This window comes from Myotis davidii, unplaced genomic scaffold (assembly GCF_000327345.1).
Source record: "Myotis davidii unplaced genomic scaffold, ASM32734v1 scaffold265, whole genome shotgun sequence".
Classification (NCBI taxonomy): Eukaryota; Metazoa; Chordata; class Mammalia; order Chiroptera; family Vespertilionidae; genus Myotis; species Myotis davidii.
Genome location: NW_006296627.1, coordinates 2,007,779 through 2,013,327, shown reverse-complemented (window position 1 = coordinate 2,013,327; position 5,549 = coordinate 2,007,779). Strand labels below are relative to the sequence as shown.

General features: G+C 58.4%; 1 protein-coding gene across 1 annotated transcript in view; it reads right to left on the bottom strand.

The window, feature by feature from the left end:
* ALKBH3 (alkB homolog 3, alpha-ketoglutarate-dependent dioxygenase) overlaps nucleotides 1-5,549 on the bottom strand; it is a 109,030-nt gene that overhangs the window by 52,421 nt on the left and 51,060 nt on the right. The window lies entirely within an intron of this gene.

The window sequence follows — 5,549 nt, the reverse complement described above, 5'->3', positions numbered from 1 at the left end:
GATTTGCTCAAGGCCACATGCAAGGGAGGAGCAGAGCGGGGCGGGAGTCCGGCACGTCCCGCTTCCCACTAAGCACTCTTACAGACCCACACCACCTTCCCCGTCCCCACAGCTGGAGCACATCGGGGTGGGAGTCGCATGTCCCCACTCTGATGAGGGGAACAGGACATGGCCCTGTCATGAGGAAACTTGCTCTGGGTCAGAATGACCGAGGGAGGACTCTTAGGCTGCTACCAAGAGACCCAGCACTCTGGGTGCTACACTAGGTCATGTTTCGGGAAGACAGGAGTCCACATTCCACAGCCACCACAGGCAGCTCAGTGTCACCAGACGACCGGCCACTGCAGTCGTGCTCGGTCAATGGCAGCCGCAGGTAGGCCCCTGGTCTGTCTTTAGGGCAAAATAAGAATGACCTGCCCACGTCTTCCGGCCGGGGCCCAGTGTGGCAGGCGCGTTTGCTGGCTCATCCCTTCGCAGAGCTTCAGCGCGTGGCCATGCTCTCTACAGAAGAGACAGAGATCAGCCGACCCTGTGCCCAGGAGGATGCGGAAAACAGACTCCAGGGGAGCATTGCAGTCTGCACTGTGGGCTGCCCGGCTGGCAGCCAGGTGTCAGTGTCATCTTCCCACAACAGAACACGTTCCACCCCCTCTGAGGAAGTGGATCCCAAACTCCACCTAGTCACACTTCCAGATTCAAGTGCAGGATGTCTGGGGAAGGACGTCCTCCCCCCCACATAGGGTTCCGCATGGTCCAGTGACATGCAAACTGCAAGGCAAGTCATGTGTCCCCCGCAGCTCCAGGAACCCGCTGGGAGGAGGAAGCGGGTGCCAGGCAGGGTTCTCTGAGCAGTGGATTGGTGATAGGATTAAGCGTGCAAGGATTTCAGTAGGAGACATGCCTGTGTGGAATGAAACAGAGAGGGAGCCAGCAGGCTACGAGGCAAGAGACCCTGAGAGGAGAGCAGGAGAGGTGTCCATGGACAGCCCTGCAGTCTAAGAAAGCTCCTGCAGAGCCATCGGGAAAGCCTTGAGCCCAAGTCCACCAACAAAGGAATCTCAGGCCTCCCAGGACAGTTCTGCCTTAGTTTCCAAGCCATGCACACAGGCATCGGTGGGGAGCAGCGTGTGGGGGAGCACGGGATGGATTTCAAAGCCAGAGCTGCTCTGGAAGAGTCTCCTGTAACAGGAGGTCTGCAAGGCCCATTCTCATGGCTACCACAGGGTGTGACAGTAAGAAGTTGGGGTTCGTATCCTTGAAAGAACACAGGCTTTGAAATTAAAAAAAAAAAAATACTGGGTTGCAACCCAGCTCACCACTGAGTAGCTGTGTGGCATTGGGCAAGAAACCTAACCCCATTGTAGTTTTGTCATCTGTACAACGCCTGGGACAGGTTATCAGGACGGAAGTGAAGTACCCCTATGAGGTGCTCACTCAACGGAGGCCTTTAACTCCTCCTATTTTGCCAGAGCCCAGTGGACCGAGGGTCCACCGTAAATGTGCTCCCTAAGGGAGGATGCTCAAGTCCACGGCTGACCCATTCCCCGGAATCACACACAGCCCATCCCTCTCACCCCCACACCAAGCAGGCCCAGAAATGGCACACAGTGAGCTGCAGAGGCCAAGCTGGCCTTCAAAATGGTCCAAGAAACACCCTGATAAATAACTCCCCTGAGCCAAAGAGAAATATTTAGAAGAGGCTGCCAGCTGGAGCTGGGATGGCCACTTGTTACCTCCTCTGGGATCCAGCTTGTTTGAAAACTGGTCACCCAGGCCAGGACTATGGGCTGAGGCCCAGACGGGGACGGGAAGGAAGGAGGTATCTCCTTGGACAAGCCTGCAAATCCCAAGGGCTGTAAATCCAGACGGCTGGGCGGGCTCCCACCCACCCCCACTCCGCAAGCGGAGCAACTCCCCGCGAGGCACCCTCTCCCCTCCGGTGCCCATTCTCCAGAGCACTTCTCTCTCTCCTTCCCTCCCTCCTACTCTCTCTGGGTCCCTTTCCCCCTCCCCCATTTCTGTCCATGTTTTGAAAATTTCTGGCTCCTGACTCTCTCTGCGTTTCCCCCTCTCTCCATATATATCTCCGAGTTTCCCGTCTCTCCGAGGGCCTTCGTCCTCCCCATCTTCCTGGTTCTCATGCTCTCTTGCTCTCTCAGCCCATGTCTCTCCCTCTCTTTCCTCTTCTCCCACCATTTGGCCTCCAGGCCCAGCTCAGCCGCCTCTGTGGAGCTGTGTGCTGCCTTGGAATGCCTTCAAGCTACCGGGAGGAGCTGAGGAGCCGAGCCCCAGCAGTTCCATAGGGACCTCATAGGAGCCCCTCCCGCCCCCTCTTTTCTCTGCTGTGCAGGGAAGAGATACCCAGCAGAGAGCATCCCAGACCAGCCTGCTGCCTCTAACATGGGGGCATCCCAACCTCCCCCTCCCTTGCCCCTCTGTCCATGTCACTGCCTCTTCCAAATGTCTTCCTATATCCAACCCTGAGAACTAATTGCCAGTTGTAGGCAAAACAAAGAAACTGGGACAAATTGGACTCACTTTTATACCAGAGAGTGGGGAATTAGCTTGATTAAATGCGGAACATTTATTCAGTAGAATAACTTAAAGACAAATCAGGAAGCAAGATGAGCATCAATCTTCCTCACTGCCTCCTTACTCATCTTAACCCGACAAACACTGTGGAAGCACTGACTGAGTAGCTTGATGGACGTGGTCCCCACAACAACCCTAGGATGCTGGCCAGGGTGACCCACGCAGGCCTTCAGCTGGGGAAGGAGGCTTTCCAACAGGAAGAGGGGTATTGTGGTGCCCACAGGGGAGACGCCCAAGCCAGGATCTCTGGCCTACAGGGTGTGACAGCCACTGGGAAGGTTTGGGTCACTAGCCCCTGACAAGTAAAAAGAGGAACTACTGCTGAAGATATAAGATAAGAGAGGGTGGGGGACAAGTTGAGGGGAGAGAAAGGGAGTAAGGGGATTCAGAGTTCAGCACCCCTCCTCCCTCCCCGAGGTGCTCAAACCAGCCTAGCCATGGCAGCTGCCGGACATCAGGATCAAAGCCTCACTCACAGCTGCCTCCCAGGCTGCGGCGTGTGCAAGGAAGGGCCTTCTGTCAGGAGCCCTGGCCACAGTGGAACTGGCTGCCACTGCGGACTGCCACGGCCAGTGTGTTCCCTGGGGCTAGGACAGCGCCACAGACCCCAGTCCCCTCTGAGCCAGTGAGGGGAACATTCAGGCCCTGTGCGTCCTATTTCTTTCTCCTTCTGTCTTTCTTTCTTTACATTTAAAGATTGCTCTCCTGCCGGGCTGGTGTGGCTCAGTGGTTGAGTGTTGACCTATGAACCAGGAGGTCACAGTTCGATTCCCAGTCAGGGCACAACCTGGGTTGCAGGCTCGTTCCCCAGTAGGGGGCATGCAGGAGGCAGCCAATCAATGATTCTCTCTCATCATTGATGTTTCTCTCTCTCTCTCCCTCTCCCTTCCTCTCTGAAATCAATGAAGATAAATAATTTTTAAAAAGATCTAATTGGCCTTATTTAACAAGTCAGTACATAAAAAGCTGCTCCTATTTTTGTATCTTTCATTTCCTCTGCTGCCTCGTTTTCTTCAGAGCCAGGGCCTACAAGAGGTGCGGTGTGAAGAGTAAAAGTCGGTTCAGCCCCCACCACCAGAGGGCGCCCAAGCACAGAAACTGGGAAACGTGGAGAAAGAAGTCGGAAAAGCACCCAAGCTCCCAGCCTGGAATGGTGGGTCAACCCTGAAGTAATCGTGGAGGGGTGGGATGGTAGGGGCTCCAAGTGGGGATCCTGCCCTCCTCGACCGAATGTCGCTTATCACCCCATCACCACCGCTGCCAAGTGGCCCTGTTACGCTGCCAACCCCGAGGGCTTAGGGCAGAGACAGGGGTGCGGGGCAGCTGCTGTAAAGCCCTGGAAAGACAGGCTCCGGTGATGTTTAGGAGCCCTGGACGCAGAGTCAGGGGAGCTGGCCGCGACTCCTAGCTACTCTCCACGTGACCTTCGCTGCTTGCGAATGTTTGTTTTCTCATCTGTAAACAAAAGGGGGTGGGGAGACTCGGTGGTACCCAAGCGCCCTTCAGGCTCCGATCTAAGACATGCCCCACCCTCCTCGCGGAACCCAGGAGAGGGCCAGGTGAAGGGCTGCACGGAGGAAGCGAAGAACTGAAAACACCGCTGTTTGCTCCCGCGGCGCAGGGTCGCGGGCACTCCTCTGCTGCAGGGCGCCCACTCGGACGGGCTCCCAGCCCCCCTCGAGTCCCACTACCCACCCAAATGTCCCGCCCGAGTCTTCCACTGCCGGCTCAGGCGTCTCCCCACCCGCCACCGGGAAGGGCACGGAGTGGATGGGTCCTCCGGGGCGGGTGGAGGGCGACGACCCTGACCCCAGCCTCCCGGAGGACTCAGCCGCAGGAAAAGGGCTCCCTCCATCCTCACAGCGCCGACTGCCGCCTCACCAGCGGCTTCAACTCCATCCCGGACGCCGGCGATGGGGAGCAGCCCAGCGGGGCAGGTGTGGATCCACCTGGGAGGCGAGCAATGGACCCGGGCAGCGGGACGCGACCTCGTCCCAGTAAGCGAAGCCCGTGGAGTAATCTCCACTCGGGGATCCTGGCCTCCCATTCCAGCCACACCCAACTCCCCCCTCCCCCCCTCCACCCCGTCCCCAACCTCCCAGTCTGGTGAGCCTGGGCCCTGAAGGTTCAAGAGGTCAAGAACCTGGAGAAATGCACTGTGCAAATATATTGACTTTATTTGTCTCCGTTCGGGAGCCTCATAGACATATCCAGGTAAAAAGACCGTTAAATAAACGCCGCCAGCCATCGCAATGCAAAAATAAATACCCATCCTCCGGCCACAGCAGCGGCTGCGCTGCACCAAGTCCCATCGGCCGCGCCTAACGATTATAAAAGTGTTCAGCGAGCGTATGTTGGCGTGAGTGTGCACTGGGGGCGCTGGGGGGCGCGGCGGTGGAGCGGTGTGCAAGATCGGAGTTGCAACCCCTCGGGCAAGGGCGTGGAGCGGCTCTCCCGGGAGCCCTGGCGACCCGGCGCGGGTGCGCTCCCCGCACACACTCACAGCAGAGTTGTACTGGGCAGAGTTTAAAAATAAACATGTACAAGGGCAGAGAAGCGGCTCCCTTCCTGGCGCCCCCGGCGCGCTCGGACCCAGGACCAGCGCAGCACAAGGCGCACCGACCAGTTCTGTTTGGCGGGAGTCCCAGCGAGCACGAGGGGCTGTCGTCCCGGGTCCTCGGGGGTCCCCGGGGCGCGGGCCCTACCGGGGTTCGCACGCTAGCCCCCGGCGGGCCCCGGAGGCGTGCGTCCCCGCTGCCGGCGGCGCCCTCACAGAGCCGAGTCGGAGTCGCTGGAGTCCAGGCTGTTCCTCAGTTTGCAGCTGCTGAGCTGCTCCCGCTGCAGCGACAGGCTCTGCGTGCTGCGGCGCAGGCACTCCAGGCTCTGCAGGAAGGACTTCTTGGCCTTCTCCTCCTCCATGGGCGACACCCCCTCCTCCTCCACCTCCTGGATCTCGT